The 20,135-nt window shown below is 44.3% G+C and overlaps 1 long non-coding RNA gene across 1 annotated transcript; it reads left to right on the forward strand.

Moving 5' to 3' along the window:
* The first annotated feature begins 7,168 nt into the window (after positions 1-7,168).
* Positions 7,169-19,478, forward strand: LOC311591912. The gene is made up of 4 exons (XR_014777255.1): positions 7,169-7,281; positions 17,458-17,799; positions 17,921-19,237; positions 19,350-19,478. It is a non-coding gene; the product is annotated as an uncharacterized lncRNA (long non-coding RNA).
* Positions 19,479-20,135: the final 657 nt, after the last annotated feature.

Below are 20,135 nucleotides of genomic sequence, written 5' to 3' on the forward strand. Positions count from 1 at the left end.
CCTGGGATACAACTGGTCACTTTATCTCTTCCACACCCAAGAGTGAGATGTTGGAGAAAAGAAGAAATGTGTCAGCTTTGGGAAACCTGAGCTATCGTGACCTTATAAATGTCTCTTGTACGATCCAACTCTTCTTTCCACTGGATAAGTGAGGATCGAGGATAGGCCGAGGCAAAAAGCAGAGTAACTGACTGGCTGAGAAAGAGAAGGTCTGATGTGTACCCCCACTCTTTTAAATTTGGTTTCTCTTCACCTATGTTTTGGCTGCTTTTGTGGCAGCATTATCCTTAGTTGAAATAGGAAAGTTGAGATTTCCCTTATATCATAAATATCCTAGAAACAAACACTAGTTTTGGAACAAGATGTTTCTTCTAGAAAATATCACAGGATGTATGAAGTGTTTCTGGGGAGGGGGGGAGGTGTTGCCCAGTTACAGGTGCATTGAGATGTGGGAAGGTGGTGATTCACCCTGTATTTATGCTGAGAGACATTTTTTTTTACAGCCAGGAGCTTAATCGAGCAGTGAACATGGTTTCAGAGTCACTATAAACTCCTGTGGGATTGTGACCCTGGATTTTTAGACCTTCATTCGAGTGTACCAGGGTGGATAGTTCGCTGCCCTTGGATAAGGCTTGGAAGTCATGAAGCCCAGAGCATCTTGTTTTGTCTTACAAATAAATTGAGTGCTTCAGAGGCAGTGGATCTCCAATTTCTGTCTAAAATCACCGAGAAGCAAAACGCTGGGTCTTTTTTCTTTTCTTTACTTCGTAGTCAATCCATCTGTTTATCCAGTGTGAGTCACTGCTGTCTAGCACAGAGGAAAACACAATAGTTCCTTACAAATATTTCTTTTTAAAGAGGATAAAATGAAGTTTAAACATAAATAATTATCCCTACATCTAGTAGGAGGTTAAAAAAAACTCAGATTGCTGGGTTTTGGAAAGATAAATAAAAGACAGAGGGATGGAGTTGCTGCTACTATCTATAGGAAAGAAGAGCTGCAAACACCTTGGTTTAGTTTTTTGATTTCTTACTTTCATGAGACCCATTATGAAAAATACACCTACCACAATCATGCTAATCCATGGAGTACCACCATATTCTAGGCACTTCCACTTACTGTTGCTAATTGCACAACACTTTTGTATCATAAGCTCCCGCCAAGCCTAGAGGATGCCAAGTTCTGAGAGGACCAACGGCCTCCTCAAGGTCACATGCAGCACTCTCCACCTCACAGCACACGTTGAAGGTTGGTGATTTTGCTTAATGGTAAAATTCTTCATTGCTGCTTCTTAGGGATTTCTAATGTACAGGCTCACAATGTTGATTGAGAACATTGCTTTTTGAGCTATCAACCAGAGCACAGGAGGCCTTGCTTCGTAGCAAACACTTCTAGCCCTCTGTAAGTTTAAATGTTGAAAGTTAGTTTCTTGTTCATTTACAGTGCTCACCATAGTTCATCTGGGGCTCTGCTGTAAGCTGACACTATTGTCACTTTAGGACCCAGCTGATCAGTAGCTAAACTGTGGCAGCCACTGAGAAAACATAAGCCTCAAGGGTCCTGGAGTGGTTGTTAGCATTAGCATTTGGCCTAGAGGTTCACAAGTCACTTTGCTGTAACTCATTGACAATAATTGGCACTATACCCCCAGCCATCCCTGAGGAGCCAACAAGAGTAAATCTAATGAAGACTCGGACAACCTGAGTAGCCAGAAATATTTGGTGAGCAGCCTAACTCTACTCACCAGGCTTGTAAACAGGTACCAAGTAGAGCACAGAGGATGAGGTGGGAGCTTTGTCTTTTGATGAGGTAGACAAGCAACAATACAAGGTACAAAGAAAATGGTGTAAGCTGCATGGTAGAGCAGTGGTTCTCAACCTGTGGGTTGTGACCCCCTTTGGCAAGCCTCTAGCTTCAAAAACAGTATTTACACACAATTCATAATGGTAATAAAGTTACCATTATGAAGTAGCAACAAAAATAATCTTATGGTTGGGGATCACCATGATGTGAGGAACTGTAGTAAAGTGTCACCCCAGTAGGAAGGTTGGGAACCACTGTGTTAGAGGTAAAGATGGTGATTGGTAAGTAGCCAGCTGTAGAGTCTTACAGATGAGCTTGGATTTTTTTTTTTTTTGAAGAATTTCACATCACCGAAGGACATATTGGAGAGATAGGAACCTGCTTAAGGGAGCTTTGTATTCACATTTAAGGCAAAAGTGGACAGGCAGCAGGACAGCAGAGGCAGGCAAGCGCCAGGAGGGGTGGAATAAAGATTGGAGAAGGAATCTGGGGACAGACCACTGAGGTCTTGTGCCATGGAGGGAAACAGTACCTCATCAAATTGAGATGGTTACAGGGTTGCCAAAGTTATGTTTAAGATGCTGTCTGCAACAAACTAGCATTTCCATCTTGACACATTTATGTTTCTTAGAAGAGGTACTCTGATGCCCATTCACAGAAAATAATGAGGCTGTCAGCAGAGAGTGCTTGATGCTTGTCAGGTAGTCGGTAAAAATGAGTGAAGAGATACGGCGGAAGCCAGAGAAAACACAACATCGGCCTTTTCACTCTGTCAGGTTCTGAGTACTTCACTCACTGGGGAGAGCAGCTTGGGAGAAGCGTGACAAAATACCCAACTCCACGTGGCAGTGACTTCTCATTCTCCCTTTCTTCAGCCTCAGCATGTGAATTCTTTTCAAGGTTCCTTTTAGGTTTGGTTCTGCAATTCTTTAACAAAATTTGTTGTTTTTTGAAAAACTGTCTAGGTCCTGTGTGTGTGTGTTTAAAGTCGTGAAGTCTCAAACACCAGACAGAGCTCACTGAGGGAAACCCCGTGAAGTGATATTTATTGGGATGTAAGGAAGAAGACCTCCTCAGAGCTCAGTGTAGAAGCTTTATCAGAAGCTACAATCCCATGGACTCAGTAAAAAGCTCTATTAAAAAAAAAGACACACAATGGAACAAGCATTCCAAATGCTACCATAGTAATAGCTTCATCTGGTTCAAACTGGAAGATAACTGAGTTTGTACTAAATCCTGGTTCTTTATCTTCTCCAGAAAAATAAAAAGGAAATCCATTGACGGAGTAGACTAAGCAAAGCCTTCATTGCTTTCATTGGTAGCACTCTGGGTCTTGTGACAGATGAGTAAGTGAGGGAAGAAATAAAGAACTAATAATGTGATTAACATGGCAGACACTATGGAAACTACTGCCATCTAGGCTGGTGTTTCTCAGACTCAGGCATGTCATGTGAATCACTTGGAGAATCTGAAGAACATGCAGACTCTGATTCGGCAGGATTTAGGGTAGAACTTCATCTCTAACAAGCTGCTAGGTGATAATGGTGGTGATGATGAAGAAGATGGTGGTGGTGATGATGATGGTGATGGTGGTGATTGTATGTGGTAGTGGTGATAGTGAGGTGGAGGTGGTAGTGGTGATAGTGGTGGTAATGGGAGTGACTCTATACCAGTCTTACTGAGGTGAGGATATTAATCAGTCTAAGTCAACCATAGTCACTTTGTTCCTTCTGCCTGTGATTGGTTGTGTGGCCAATATTGGTCCATGAAACACAAGTATATGTTGGTAAGGGTGGATAAGGTCCTTGCTGCTTCCTGTCTTTGGAGGTTATAGAAAAGGATGTGATCTTCAGAGCTGTTGTGCTCATGTCACAGTGTACAAAGAACTTCCTGGTCCCTGGGTTCCTTCACCCACCATAATATTGGACACTTTCTGTCATATGTATATGCATTATATCTCCCAAATCTTGCATCTTTACATTCACTTCTATCTCAACCTGTATATCATTGTTTACGTATGCCTATTTATATCCCAGTCTGCTTCTACCTGTATACCTATATCAGTTCCAACGCCAAATCTTCAACTGCCTACTCAATATGTCCACCCGGAGAGCCCACTACAAGCAAAATCAAACACAAGTCATGGGACGTCTCCACCTTAGACTACTCCACTTATGAGTGCATTGTTAAAGTTCTTCTTGAATGCCCCACCAGCCTTGCCTTTTGTTTAGTTATTATCAACCAGTGGGCTCAAACCACTGCTGGCAAAGAGACTAGGATGACCATGTTCAGCTTTACCTGGCAGGAATCCTTAGCCAGTGAGGCCGGGTGGGGCTACTATCATGGTTACATCTGAGGTTTCACACACCCTCTCTCCATTGCCATTCCAAACTTGCTCCTCCTTCTGGATTTTCTATGTCAGGAAAAGATGTGACCAGCTTCCCAGTTATGTAGCCTGAAACCTGGGAAGTCCTTCTATGACCTCCAACTTCTTTACATATGGCGTCCTCCATCTGTATATCTTGTTCAACTTACCCTACCTCCTTCCTCTCCATTACACACTACCATCCATTTCCTAGCCCACTTCCCCGTCTTTACCTCCTCCGCAGAGGGATTGATTAAAGATATCACTATGTTGGTTAAATCTAAAAGTCAAACTACACATCAGTAATCTGTCGTGGAAGGCCTTCTGGGATGGTCTCTGACCCCTCTCTGGCCGGTCCCAACTGCCAATCTTGACTGTTTCTGGTATTTCACACACTCTGCACTGGCTTATGCCTGAGCCCTTGGAGATGCGTCTTGCTCCAGAAACTCTCTTTTCTTGTCTCTTTTGGCTGGTTATCTATCTATCTATGTATCTATCTATCTATTTTTGAAACAAGATTTTTCTGTGTAACTGTCCTGGCTGTCCTGGAAATAACTCTGCGCAAGCTGGCCTCAAACTTACATAGATTCACCTTCTTCTGCCTCTTCTGTGCTAGCATTAAAGGCATGTTCTACCACTGCTTTTCTTTGCCTTTTTAAAATATTACTACTTTTTGAGAATTTTAGACACAAAGTGTTATATTTATACTATTTCCACCCCTTTGTCTCCACCTTCCAACTCCTCCTGTGATACCCCTACCTCCATCTCAAATTCATGATCTCTTCTTTTTTTTTTTCTCCAGTAATTTATTTTTATTCTCCTTACATCCTGATCACAGTCCCCTCTCTCTTCCCTGTCTCTCCACTCACACACCCCTTCCCCCATTATTCCCCTCCTTCTCCTCGTGTAAGGGGGAGATCTATTATGGGTATCAACCCACCCTGGCATATTAAGTCAATGCAGGTCTAGGCACATCCTCTCCCACTGAGGCCAGACAAGGCAACCCAGGGATCCAAAGGCAGGTATCAGAGTTATGATCTCTTCTTTACACACAGATACAGACAGACAGACAGGCACACAACACACACACACACACACACACACACACACACACACACACTGGTTAGTGCTTTGTTGACATATGGGCAGAATAAACCCTAATTAAAGAATTGCTACATTGTATTGGGTTATAGGCAGATCTAGATCTGTGGGGGCATCTTCTTGACTAATGATGGTGAGTGGGGTCCAGACCACTTGGGAAAGCTATTCCTAGACAGGTGGTCCTGGGTTGTATAAGAAAGTAGGTTGAACAAGTCATAGAGAACAAGCCAGTAAGCAATATTCCTCCATGGCTTCTCCATCCGTCTCTGTGTGGGGCTCTTCTGGAAAGGTCAAAGTCTGGAGCTTCCGGATAGTCTCTCAGCTTGGTGTACAGTGAGTGTCTTTCTCAGCAGGATCCCCTCTCTACCTGAACCCTAGAAACCACAAAGAGTGTCACATAGCCCTCAGGGAAGATTACAGGCCCAACCCTTTCCTGATAGACCCTGTTCAGTAAGCACCTGGAGATTCCTGGAAATACCCCACCTTATGCGTAGGGGCTCTTAGCTTTCAGCAAACAGCCCTTAATGGTACCTGGAGGTTCTCCCCCCATGTTAATTACATATGGTGTTCTTCTTCTCGTGATAGGACCCTACTGCATGTAAATGAGGAACTGTACCGCTGCATGTAAATCAAGTATCTGTTGCAGTTAATTTACCAGTGTGGCCTAATAATATTTAGTATTAGGCCTATAATTATTATTACAACAGTATTTTCTAACCTGCTAGCAATCAATCAAGACACAGACACCTGTTAAATTTTAAAATAGCCTCAGTTAACCTGGGGCAGGGCAGATATTAATCCCTAAACTACTTCCCATAGTGGGGAAGGCATGTGATACCTGCCCCAATCCCATGCCATCTGCTTCTAATAATTTCTATCAAGCTACCTCCCATTCATAATCCCAAATACTTGCTAATTATCATCATCTGGGCCAAGTCTCCACCCGTGCCAGCCGTGTGCTTCTCTTTCAACTAACCCATGATGGTGCAGCCTTCTTCTCCTCTCCTCAGGTCTCTCCTCTTCCCAAGGTTCTCCCTGTCTCCCCCAACCTGGGAACCTTAGCCACGCCTCTCCCATTTGCCCTGCCCAGGTGTGATGGCCCTTTATTGCTCAAACAGGTTAGGCTCTTAGTCGAAGTACAGGTGGAGCAGAGATAGCAAGCAGTAATTAGCATCAAAATACATCAGACCAACCTCCAACCACCTCTAGCCCAAGAGAATCAGACAGATTTACCCTCAAAACCCCTCCCGTTACCCAAGGTCTAGAAATGTCTCTGATTCATGAGATAAACTCTCTCCTGCTCATGCTTGAGCTATTCCTCCACCATAACTGTCTGAGACTCCATTTGTTCTGGGGAAGGAAGGGCTCCCCTCCTCCCTGAAGAACCACTGTAAGGTGCCTGACCTTAGCTGCCAATGAGGCAGCTACCTGCCCAGCCTTTGTAAGCCTCTGGACCCCCCCCCAGGGCTTGACTATTGGCTGGTGCTGACCTCTGCAAAGCACCTTCCAGGCCTGCACTAGGCCCACCAGGACTGTGTCTCACTGGACCCGCCTTTGGCCAATTTTGGTCATCTTCCTGAATCCTCTGCTGTACTTAGCAAAGCAGATTAACAGAGGGGCTGTGACACTTTGGTGTCACCATAGGCTTTTGGCACGCCTGAGTTTCCACTTCTGTCTGATACCGGCAAATTAATTCTAAAAGAGCTAACTGTAACACCCAGTGGAAAATTCATTTCAAACCCTCTTCCACCCTCCACCCCGTGACTCTGGGAGCCTTGTCTAGCACATGGGCCTCACCCTGAGCACTCTAAGCTGCCCTCCCCCCATTAAGAAATGAGACCTTTAAGCTCAAGATCCGTCTGTTCTCATCCAAGACACAAGTAGCGACTGTACGGGCCTGTTGGACACAGAAGCCAGACCACCACTGGACAACGAACAACACTCTGCCTCCCAGTTCTTGCCTTGAATTCCTGCCTTGACTTCCCTTAATGATGGACTGTGACATATAAATGTAAGACAAATAAATTCTTTCCTTCCAGGGTTGGTTTTGGTCAGGGTTTTATCATATGCATACATTCACTCACACACACACACACACACACACACACACACACAGAGAGAGAGAGAGAGAGAGAGAGAGAGAGAGAGAGAGAGAGAGAGAGAGAGAGAGACACAACCTGCCGAGTCTATTTGGTGTTGTTCATATGTGTATGTGTTTAGGGCTGATGACTCTGTAAGATTCCACGTGGCTTGGAAACAGCCATCATGTTGTTAGCTGAGCAATGTGAGATAAACTGAGAAGGAGAAGTTAAAAATTCTCTCTGCCCTTGGAATTTACTGCCCCTACCTCACCCTACTTAGAATTTGCTGCTCCTACCTCACCCTACTTAGAATTTGCTGCCCCTACCTCACCCTACTTAGAATTTGCTGCCCCTACCCCACCCTACTTAGAATTTGCTGCCCCTACCTCACCCTACTTAGAATGTACTACCTCAGTTACCTATTGTTAGCCTATTACTCATTAATTAATCTTTGCAGTTAAGTTCTGCTTCTGTACATGGTATATTAATCCCTGACTTTGGCAGAATGGGGTCTTCCATCTCCACGGAGCTTGGTGGATCCCAACACGTCGGCCATAATAAATTCCTTTGCTTTTGCATTGACTCTGGGCTCTGTCTCTCAATTGGGCTTCCAGGGATAAACTCAGACAACCTGGATTGGACAACCTATCAAGGAGCTCAGCCCTGGAGAAGACTGGTGTTTCTCCCTCTCTGCAGACATCAGTTACTTGTACATTCATCTAGGGGTGGGACCTTGTGAGTTTTCCTACATCCATATTGGCATGTCAACTGGTGTTGTTACTGGTTAGGGGACCATAGTGTTGAGATTTCATGGCTGTAGCTTCGCTGACATTTATAAAGACACTATCTCACAGCAGGCATTCTGATCCTTTGGCTCTTACAATGTTTCTGCCCCCTCTCCCATGATTTTTTCCTGAGCCTTAAAGGTAGGGGTTGTACTATTGTTGTATCAGTTGAGTTGAGGATGGGCATGCCACAGTTGGTCGTTATCTGCATTCTGACCAGTTGAGTCTTTCTGTAATGGTCTCCATTTGCTATAAGCTTTTTTAATGACAGGTGAGAGCTACACTTTTCTGAGTATAATGATATGGTTTTAGAATGCAGTTAGAGATGATACAAATTTAGGAACGTGACAGTAGTGGGGCCTCCTCTAGGATCCATGGCCTCACAAGCCACAGGTAGTGGATTAAATTTATAGTATCCAGGCATGAATTCCTTTCTAGTGATCAGCCCTTCAGTCTAATTGAAAGAGTTACCTCCAACCTACAAATGCCACTATTGAATGTTTGGAGATATCTTGCAATGCTGGTCGTTGTTGGAGGCCAAGGGCTTTATAGCTAGGAAGGACTGTTGATTGTGTTTCTCCCTTAGTAGCTTCTGTAGCATCTTCAAATACTATTAGGGAAGGCTTCCAGGTCAATTTCAGCTGTATTCCTCCAAGTTCTATGTGTGACGTGTGGCATCGTCAGCAATAGGGCTTTATCTTCAAATTCTGGGAGGAAATCAAGAGCAACAACAATGGCCTATATTGTTTTGGAAGTCTCTTAGACTCCCCTGATCAATGACTCAAAGGGAGGGTTTCCATGGTGGCGCACAGGATTTTGTTAAACAGTCTACAAGTAGCATTATCACCACAAGTGGCCTAACCTCATTTAAACTCTTTCTGCATATATTTTTGCACATATATATTGTCCTTATTTGTTTTTACTGCTGTGGTAAAAAAAAAAACCATGAACAAAAGCAACTTGTGGAAGAAAGGATTTATTTGGCTTACACATACCAGGTCACTGTCCATCACTGAGGGAAATCAAGGCAGGAATCCAAGGCAGAACCTAGAGACAGGAACTGAAGCAGAAGCCATGGAGGAATGCTACTTACTGGCTTGTTCCACATGGCTGGCTCAGCCTGCTTTCTTATACCACCTAGAAGCACTAGCCCAGGGATGGCACTGCCTACCCACATTGGATGCCTCACCCCCTACATTTATCATTAATCAAGAAAAATGCCCCCATGGATTTGTCTATGGGCCAATCTGATGGAGGCATTTGTCTTCCCAGATGACTCAACTTTGTGTCAAGTTGACCAAAAATACCCAGCAAATATTTAGTTCAAGTAAGCATAAAATAATATGTTTCCCTGTGGCTTTTCTAAACATTCTTAGTGTGATTTATTCCTCTTACTCCCTCCCCTTCTGGGTAACTCTCCATTCCCTCCTCCCCAGTTAAGGTCCCCACCCTGTTTCTCAACTTCCCCCTCCATAGCACCATGCCCCACTAGTCCCCCCTCTAGAGCTCCTTCTCCTGGCCCCTACCAAGTCCTTTTATATTTTCCTGGTTTGTTTCTACAGTTACTCCATGGCATCTCCTCGTCATCTCCGAAGATTTGGAGTTGGAAACCACAGATGAGAGAGAACATGTTTGTCTTTCCAGGTGTGGGTTCCCTCATTCAATATGGTCTTTTCTAGTTTCCATCCACTTACCTGCAAAGTTCATGATTTCCTTTTTCTTTGCAGCAGAAAATAATTCCATTGTGCATATGCATCATATTTTCATTACCCCAGTCATCACTTGAAGGACACCTATGTTGTTTCATTTCCTACTTTTTTGTCTTGAATAAGAGTAGATTGTTCCAGAATAACACTTAATCCAACAGTAGTTTTTCATTTGTCCTCAGATCTCTACTCCCTATGAGATCACCAACACTTGCAAGGCATTGGCTATGGCTGACTCAGCACTTTGCCATGGTACAGTACCAGGATTTGGCAATTAGCAGTGACGTAATCATTGCTTTTTTTTTTTCTATCCATGTGTGATGGTTTGAATGAAATGGCTTTCATAGGCTCATATAATTGAATACCTAGTCCCCAGTTGGTGTAACTATTTGAGAAGGATTAGGCAGTGTGGCCTTGTTGAAGGAGGTGTGTTAATGGGAGCAAGCTTTGAGATTTCATTCCATTCCATTCCCAGTTAACTCTCTCTGTTTCATGATTGTAGATCAAGATGTAGGTGCTGAGCTACTGCCCCAGAGCCATGCCCACTTGCCTGCTGCCATGTCCCATGCCATGATGGTCATTGACTCTAGCTCTCTGAATCTATGAGCCCCAAATTAAATGTTATCTTTTGTAAGTTGACTTGGTCATGATGTTTTGTCATAGCAATTGAGCAGTAACTAAGACACCACATGACATAAGCTCTGGACACACTTCTTAAATTGCTTTGGTGAACAACTATAATTTTGTTTCTTTAGATGGACACCTGATTCCCCGAAGGTGGACTGTTACTGCTTGAAATATTCTGCGATGTTTAAAGCTATTTAACAGTCCAAGTAAAAAATGTCGAGTGTGGCCAAAGTCCACATGTCATCCTCATAAGGCCCCTGACTTTGCCCTTCATCTCACAGTAAGATCCTGGAAAATCAGATCCAACAATAACTTGTCCAGTGTGGTTTCTCTGTTCCTCCTCAAGGATGCCCAAAATACATCTATGCTGTGATCTTCTTTCAATTCCTACTGGTCAGTTCCACATTCACTATTGTTTCTTTTACATTTAATGCTCTTCAACCTGGTACTCCCTGATAGGTCCTACAGAGATACTATAATAACTTCCTTGGACTAGGCCTCTCTTTGAAGTTGAAAATTAAAATGAGGGTTCTTCATTGTTTTAAGTAATATAGTTAAATATTACAGTGTGGTTGACCCCTGCCTCCCAACTGCTACTCTTATGACGTGACTCTGTCTTGTGCTGACCAGCTGCTGAGTAGACAAACATGGATAAGCTGCTGAGGAGGTAACAGGGAAACGGATGTGTTAGACGTTAATCAAGAGCAGTTGCACATTCCCTAGTGACCCTTGGGCAGGCTGTGGAGGGTCATGGGCCGCATCCTACAAGGCCAAACTGCACTGTCTTTTCTTCTGTTCCAACCAATAATACAGGCAGTGGAAGAATGGACTGTTCCCTGCTGCAGCCAGTCCTCCTCTCTACCTAGCCTAGAAAAGTCTCAGAAAGGATGAAAGCTAAGAGACCAGCCTGGGATGTTGGCAAGGAAGACAAAAGCTCTCCTGGAGCTGTGGCTTTGGGAACATTGTTGATCTCTGCTACCTGTCACCTCAGCGCTGCTTAGTGCAGAGAAAGCAAGGGCCATTTTGTGGTAATCCTCTGTGGCTGGCCAGATGTGGAGCAAAACAAGCAGTCATGAGACCATGGGAGGCCTCTGCTGGAGGAACAGATTCAGGATCCATTCTAAGCAAGGCCCTGGCAAGGGTTTCCTCTAGTCTCTTTTGGGGAGACAGAGAAGGCTGAATGGTTGCTGACTTCAGGGAATGTGAGGCTTGTGGAAAAAGCTCCAGAGAAGTCCTTTTGCTCTTGGCCACTTCACTTTGAGCGGGGGCACACTTCATTTTTGATTAATGTTTCATAGAAATCCTCTCATTATTCTCCATCTCTTCACTTTGTTCTTACTCAGCAGCCTTTCATGCCTTGCATCCCTTTGACCAGTGGAGTATTTTTGGGGAAGCTGTTTCTGTTTCTTCCCGTACATCACATATGGTAGCAATGATGCTCTATATGGTGAATTTTGGCCGACTTGGCTTATCCTGGGCTTCTGGGACCACTGAGGGGAGAACCGCATATAGTGGCAGGGAAGAAGAACTGGGGACCAGAGGAAGCCAACCCTCAATAATGCTGCAACTTAAGGCTTTAGCTGACTCTGTAGGGAGCTCTTGATATGACAGTCCTCTAGACCAGGGTTGTCAACCTGTAGGTTGTGACCCCTTTGGGGTTTGAATGACCCTTTCACAAGGGTTTCACATCAGATACTTACATTATGTTTCATAACAGTAGCAAAATTACAGTTGTGAAGAAGCAATGAAAATAATTTTATGGCTGGGGTTTACCACAAGATGGGGAACTGTATTCAAGGGTTGCAGCATTAGGAAGAGTGAGAACCGCTGCTGTAGAGTCACCCCAAGTTGAAACAAGAGGCCTAGGGCTTTGTCTTCCTGATCAGCTAGCCACTGGCCAGAGGCTCTTCCTGGGAAGGAGCTGGCTCTTGAGCAAGCCCATTGCCTGCACTGTAAAGAAGGCTCTGATGTAACTGGGACTCGGGACCTAGAGCTCTGAAGGAGGCAGGGAGCAGCCTGGCAGCTGTTGGTAGTTTGAAGAGGTCAAGTCTCGCTTGGGAATATGAGGGAAAGAAGGAAATGGGTCAGATGCCATGACCTGTGACACCAGGAAAATTTCTATTCCCTCATGTGGGTTCTTGGTCCAATTTGAAAAAAAGAATTTAGACACAGACTCAGAAAGGAAGCTTGAGAACAATTTTATTCGCTTTTAAGAGAAAAACAACAGGCTAGGCAAGCTGTAAATCCTGGCAGCTGCCGGGAGGAGGGAAACAAGAAAGCAGTTAGAGAAAGCCAAGCCCCTTGAGTTAGGGTCCCAGGAAGCAGGCTTGTTCAGCAATGGAGGTCAGCAAACTGCTGCATAGTGAAAGGTGGGGGTTCGGGTAAAGGGTGGAAAAGCACAGGTTATCAAGGAAAGCATGCTTGGGCTTTGGCAGGTATCTGGAAAAAAAATAGAAAAAAAGGAAAGTTAGGTTTAGCGCATGCGGATGCTCCATACTGGCTGAATGGGGGAAGGGCTTTCAGAATGCATAAGTACTGTTATCTCAGTAAGAGGATGATTATTCCTCCCATGTCTTCAGTGTGTCTTCGGGTGAATCAGATTTTCTGTGGCCTCCTGAACAGTGATTGACAGGCCCAGCTAGATTACTTTTTTTTGTTTTGTTTTGTTTTGTTTTTAGTTTTTGGAGACAGGGTTTCTCTGTGCAGCCCTGGCTGTCCTGCATTTGCTTTGTAGACCAGGCTGGTCCCACCTGCCTCTGCCTCCCAGAGTGCTGGGATTACTGGTAAGCCCCATGCTAGATTACTTTTAAGGGAAGAGACGTAGTATCTAATGTTTTAATCTTTGGAGTAGATTGGAATGCCATGCTTTCACCCAAGGCCAGAATTAAAGTTTATTGTTTTGACCAGGAGACTTAAGCAGGGTCATGATGTTTTCCTGTCTAGTATTACCAGGAAAATGGGCCATGGGTCCCAAAGCCAAGTGAGAGGAGAGAGAAGGGGCATTGGTGACCATCTGCTACCTAGTCTTCAAGTTAAGACTAGATCATCACTTTACCCTAGGTCTTCAACTTAAGCTAAGCAAGCACTGTGAAAGCCTCCGTTGCTTTCAAAAATCCCCATCAGCCTCCTCTGAAGACCAGTGAGTTCTCTGTCCTCTAGACTGTGGCCCACGCCCCTCATGAAGAGTTCTAGGCTTTCCGTACAGGATCTGGACTCGATATGTACAACTTGGCACTAGGCTTTTATTCTGTCATTCAAGATTCTGTTTGGTCTTTCATGAATTATCCTTCCTTGAGGAAGGCTACCAGTCAAAGCTCGGTCACTTAGAGGAAAGTCCCTCAAGACAGACCAAAGCCCAAATTAAACTATTTCTTTGTCTGATTATTATTTTTTTTTAATATTAATGTAATTGGGACTTGGCAAGAAAGTCACAATTGGTTTTTGTTTTGTTTTTCTTTTCTTTTTTTTTCTTTTTTCTTTTTTTAGTTTTTCTGAGACAAGTTTCTCTGTGTTATCTTGGCTGTTCTGGACTTGCTTTGTAAACCAGGCTGGCCTCGGACTCACAGCCTGCCTCTGCCTCCCGAGTGCTGCGATTACAGGCATGTGTCACTGTGCCTGGCTTTTTTTTCTGTTTTTCAACAAACACTATTCCAAAGTAGATTAGTAATAGTAGTTACTAAGTTGGTAACAATTTTGTAAACTAAGATCCTGTGGCCCAGACTGTGGAAATATGGGCTGTAAGTCTCTAGAGTGTGTAATGTTCTGAGCCTAGAGTGGCTGGGGCAGAAAGAGGCCCTGGAGTGGAGGAGCCCTAGGAACTTTGGTCCCACTGCCTGCCTTTACTATAGCCAGCCAGTGAGGAGCTGGGTGCTATGTGTGCCTGGCTTTCCTGCGCTGTTAAGACAGTCAGTTTTGAAGACTTTTGTGTCTCCTGACCACCTATTGAGGATCTCCAAAAGATCCCTTCCACCTGAAGCCACCCAAAGGTCACTAAGGAATGTGAGTTTTTACTCAAACCCTACTCCCTGTCCCTACTTGCTGATATTCTCAAGCAAGAGTACTCAACGTCTCAGGCAAGGAACCCTGAAGGTGTCTGGCACTCCCTTCTCTGCCCATGTATTACACAATAGACAGGCTCCGAAAATGGCCTGTCTAAGCCTAGTCTCACGGCAGACAGAAAACTGAAGCTGAGGAAAGTGAGATGCTAAAAGGCAAGGCAGAGATCATCAGGATTTGGGCATCCCATCCTTTTCCCATTAGAAAATTTCCCATTAGAAAATTACTGTTTGAAAAGCCCTGATTTGTTATGAGGATGTTACGGAGAGTATGTGATGAATGCATGCTCTTGTTTATTCCATGGCTTTGTTTGGTCACTGGCACACGATTTGGTTTTATGTGTCTTCTACACCTCTGTAACACTTGCTTTCCTCCATGATCATCTTTTTCCATAAGGAAGACACAGAAGAGCCCAACTGGCAGACAAGAAATCCCTGCAAGAATTTGATCCCATTGTTTTCTGCTCGTTGTATCCATTTTCATAGTCACTTCCTATCCGCAGCAGGTGATACTGAGTTTTCATTTATAGCAGAAATGTGAAATGTCGTTTTACAATAAACTTTAGGGCTGGGGTTGTAGTTCAGAGGTTAAGCACTTGCTTAGCATGTGTGAGGCCCTGGCTTCAACCTAGAGAACCACTGAACTGACCCCACAACCAGTCAAACAAATTTTGAAAAACAGAATCAAATTGCAAATTTTAAATAAGCCAGTACTAATAGCCGAAGTGAAACGTGGCTGTGCTGAACAGCCCACAGAATGCCCTTGCAGTACCTGTCGAAGCATCTCGGTGTCTCAGATGCCCCGAGGTAAAAAATGAACCTACCTGCAAGGCGATTGTGCAGTTTATATATGTTAACCTAAGTTAAGAGCATGAAGCCGTACTCAAGGCACCCTAGGTGGTGGTGCTGTACAAATGTGTGACAACTAAGAAAGATGATCATTTAGTTCTTATGTGCTTCCTGTGGAAAGGCATGCTGGGAACCAGGGGCATCTTAGCATTTAAAGACTGATTCATTTGTGGAAGCTATATGTAATTTCATATAGTTCTAAGAGTTTAGGGGACATTTTTTACTGTGATATATACTTATTCACATATACTTTAAAAATATTCAAACTGTGTTATTTCCTTTATAAGGAACACAAAGTCTCTGAAGTGTTTCCCCAGGCAGCCCCTTGCACAGGAAATGAAAGGCAGTAGTTAGCCTGTGGCGGGTGCTCCTACACTTGTTTACTGAGTACAACATTTTATTCTGAGAAGTATAATTATGAGGAAGCAAAGCTTAGGTAGCACATGATAAAGGACCCAAATGTGTAGATGTGCAGCATGGAAGGAGTGTGTGTGTTCAGACAAGCCTCTGAAGAGCTTGGAGGACATACTGTGGTGTGGTCGTGGAGACTTAACACTTTCAGCAGCTAACTGTTTCGTGTCAGAAGACAAGGCTTTTCAGGTTGGCGTGCCAATCATCGGAGACAGAAGCCACTCACCAGAAGGCACCATCCAAGCTACCAAAGGAGGAAAGCAAGCAGCAGTGGTGTTCAACTATGATGCCTGTGAACCACAGCATCCAGCATGGCAAGGTGGTCCTAAGGGTGCAGCAGTGCCTAACTTGCCTTGGCTATAGCCAACAGCTTTCTAATAGATTTATGGCCCTCTCAATATGCCAGGTAATGGAAACCTGGCCCAGAGGTAGTGAAATCATGAATTTTGGAGGAGAACCCACAAGCACCATTTTACTAAACCAGCACAAACCCTAACTACGTTTGAAATATTTATCCTTATACCCACAGATACATGTTGTTCTCAGCTGGGTGTGATGGAGCACCCCTGTAATCCCCACACTCAGGGAGACAGAGGCAGGCAGATCTCTGTGAGCCTGAGGCCAGCCTGGTCTACAAGTGAGTCCAGTATAGCCAAGGCTACACAGAAAAACCCTGTCTCAATTTTTTTAAATGAAGTCATCAAGGAAACTTCTCTTTGCAACAAATGGAGACCATTACAGAAAGCTACAACTGATCAAAAGACAGAGGCATAGATTCCAGTCCCAACAGATATGTCTGGAACACAACTCCTCATCTAAGGCTCAGGGATCATTACGGAAGAAGGGGATAGAAGATTGTAAGAGCCAGAGGAACAGGAAATTTGCTGTAACATTGGGTTTCCAAGAACTATCAGAGAAGCAATACCCATAAAATCTCACCAACATGCCTCCATACACAAGACCTTAACAGAGATGACACCAATAGACATGCTAAAATGGAAAGGGAAAGCTCTCGAAACCTCAGCCCTAGACAAAAACTATAGGCAGCTAAGGAATACAGAGAGGGAAATAAATATTCTTCCCCAGGGAAGAGAACACCAATTGGTGATCCAACATCAGATAGAAACACACACACACATACATATGTATACATATGTATATATATGAATAGCAACAATTAAAGAAGAAGACAATTAATTTGAAAGACAGGAAGGGGGAGGATAACATGCGAAAGGTTGGAGTAAAGAAAAGAAAGAGACGAAATGATGTGGTTACATTGTATTTCCCCAACATTTAAAAATTACTAATAAAAGAAGAAGAAAAGAAAAGGCTCAACTTTATCTTCTCAGATTTTTGGCTAAGATCAAAAAGAGACATTTTCAACCTTACAAAGGGATTTTAATTGTTTGCCTCCGATACACATGGAGCGTGCTATTTTAAGGAAAAGCGCACTTCACTAACTTCATTTATCCCTGATATAACACCTTGCCGTGTGTGTCTGGGGCTGTTTCTGGCAAGCGCTTCAGTGTGATAGAGAATGAAGCCGCTGGATAAGCTCCCGGCTGCGGGAGGCAAGCTGTGTAAGTTCAGTTTCTGGCTCGGTCACCCATCAGATGTCTAATACTCGGCATGTTATTTAACTGTTCTCTGCTTTATTTTTTTCCCATATGCAGAATGGGATAGAAACAACACCCCATGGCACAAGTGCGGGGTTTGACGGTGTTCAGAAAGTGCTTGGCATCCTCTAGATGTTCTGAGAGGATGTGACCCTGACATCTTGTGTCTACAAACCTACTATCCTGTGTCATCAGCTGGCCCTGTTCTGCTGCCCCCTCCGATGATGAAAGTTCCCTCCTGTGCCCCATGATTCCCTCATCTTCATTGCTGCAGACGTGTCCCCTCCGTGGAGTCCTTACAGCGGAGAAGGACCAGCTGTACTTTACGACCTTTAGACCACACCAATAGCTGTACTTTACGACCTTTAGACCACAACGATAAGCCAGTCTTTCTCTCTGGTAGGTGTCCTTGCTTATTGTGGGGATGTTTTTGAGCCACCTCGTTACTTGATCTGAGCCTCTTCTAGGTGTTCAGAGCTGTCCTGTCCAGCCTCTTACTCAGACCTTGTTCATTCCTTAGACTCTGCTTTCAAATTAAAGAACCGTCCATGTCTTCCTCCTCCTGGCCAAAGTAAAGTCTTCACTGAAGTGCTCACTTCCCGCCCTGGCCCAACCTTTCCTCTCGCTGGAGGCTGAGAAGAGAATGTCCCTGAGCCCCTCCCTACACCATGGAGGGAGTTTTCCTGCATCTCATTCAAGGAACTTGGAATAACTGGTGATAGTTGTATGGGGGGACAGCATAAACAATTTTTAAAGTGCAAAGTGGAAAAGCTGGAGCCTAGGATGGGTGCAGTTATGGGTGTGGCTATTTACTTCCTGGATATGGTTTTAGAATGTATACATTCTAGAAGGAGAGAGAGGGTGAAGGTGAATAGTTATGAGGGGAGAGGAGTGGTCTGAGTGAACTCTGTTTGGGGTTTGAGTGAGTACAAGGGACCAGCATTTTTTAGTAAGGGAAATTCTTGCAGGTATGGTTAATGTCCTTTGTCTTTTCTGATTGGATCATGGAGTTTCCCTGATGGACGGCAATTGTGCTCCACTTATCGTCTGGTCTTGATGAAGATAAAGGACCAGGTAGAGAAAGCCTTGCTCTTGGCTTTGCGTAAAAGAAGCCAGTATGCCTTTAAAGTCTTTTCATTTCCTGTGGATCAAATGGGTCATCAGCATGCAAAAGAAAATCCACCATGTTTAGGAGTTATCCTTCTCTGGGCCCCAGTACCTCACCCCATCTGCCAGGGTACGGGACAAGACAATCTTGACCAGACCATCTCAGTTTCACTGGGGTTGATTTATGGGCTTCCGGAAAGAGCGGGCACAGCTGCACATACGCATCATCAGATGGGTTCTTTTCCAGAATCTTAGGGTTCAGTCTTACCCACAGTCACCTTGAGCTGGGAGAGCTTGACGTGCTGAGAAGCCCAGGTGCTGATGCAGGATTCAGGGTTCTCTGCTCCATCAATGACTATTTTAGCTATCTCACAGTTTTGAAAGAATGTGAAAGCCCCTCTGGGAACCGGCTCTATTTATAGCATCGTCTCTATGGGAAAGTGTTCCGAGCGACAGTCAGTGGGAGACGGATGGCTAGAGGATGGCTGGTAATTGTTTCTTCTCATGCAGGGATTGTGCTGAGGCTTTAAAAAAAAATCCAGTAAAAACAAATAAAGCAAGAACAAATCAGACGCTGCTTCTTGCATTTTAGAGGAGTTTCAAAAATCAACTTCTTAAATAAACAAAACTTATTTTAAACAATAATATTTATTGAGTATTTGCTGTTCACTGACAACTAAGTTGTAAGGTGGATGTCTCATTTAAACTTCACAACAACTCCCCAAAGCAAGTAAGTAAGGAATCTGGTCTCGTTTTGTTTCCTTTATTACTTTATATTATTTGTTTTCAGAGTCTTGTAGCCCAGGCTGACCTTGCTCTCATGGCCCCTCTTCTCATGCCAGCTGCTTTCAGTCTGGGCAAACAAATGAAAGACCCGGATGCTTCTCCTCGGCCCAGGTGGAAATTCCAACCACATAAATGCCACCTGCAGGGAGGAATTTTCATCCCCTCTCCATCCTTCTGCCACCCCGAAACGCTCCTATCGCTATGACAGAAGCTACTTTAAAATAGCAAAGGTTTGTGTCGCCCCTTGGTTTTAGAAGTCTCCATCCCTATCTGCTTGGTTCTGTGGCCCGGAACTGGGGTAAGCTGGAGGACTGTGGGAGGCCATGGTACAGGAAGCTGCACATGTTGTGCTGTCTAGCCAGCCTTGGCCTTGGGTCCAGAGGTTCATACTACTCACTTGTTAGCTCTGCAGCTCGCTAGAGAAATCAGAGGGGACGCAGACCTCCACAAATCCACAAAGCACAGGCTTTGAGACCTGGGTATACGGTGCCTTCCGAGCACATACCAGCCACGTGTTTCCTACATGTGTTCCCAGAGCAGAAGAGCAGGAACACCACTCTGGCCTTCTCTCCCTCAGGTCCGTGCTGCCCTTTGAACGTTAGTGAGTAGAGCCATATTGAGGTCTTTTACCTTTGCTAATAGTTAATACATATTGAACAGTAAGCCTAGTGCAAGACTTCTGGAAACTTTGTTCTTTGTTGGTTGTTCTGGCTCTGCTGTGGTGGTGGTTATTTTTCAAGGTACTGGGAACAGAACACAAGGATGGCTTTGAATATAAGATATTCTTGTCTTAGCCTCCTACGTCGCTGGGATCACCGGCCTGAGCCACCAGGCCACTAATA

The sequence above is a fragment of the Acomys minous genome (genome assembly GCF_964271855.1).
Source record: "Acomys minous genome assembly, chromosome: 2".
NCBI lineage: Eukaryota > Metazoa > Chordata > Mammalia > Rodentia > Muridae > Acomys > Acomys minous.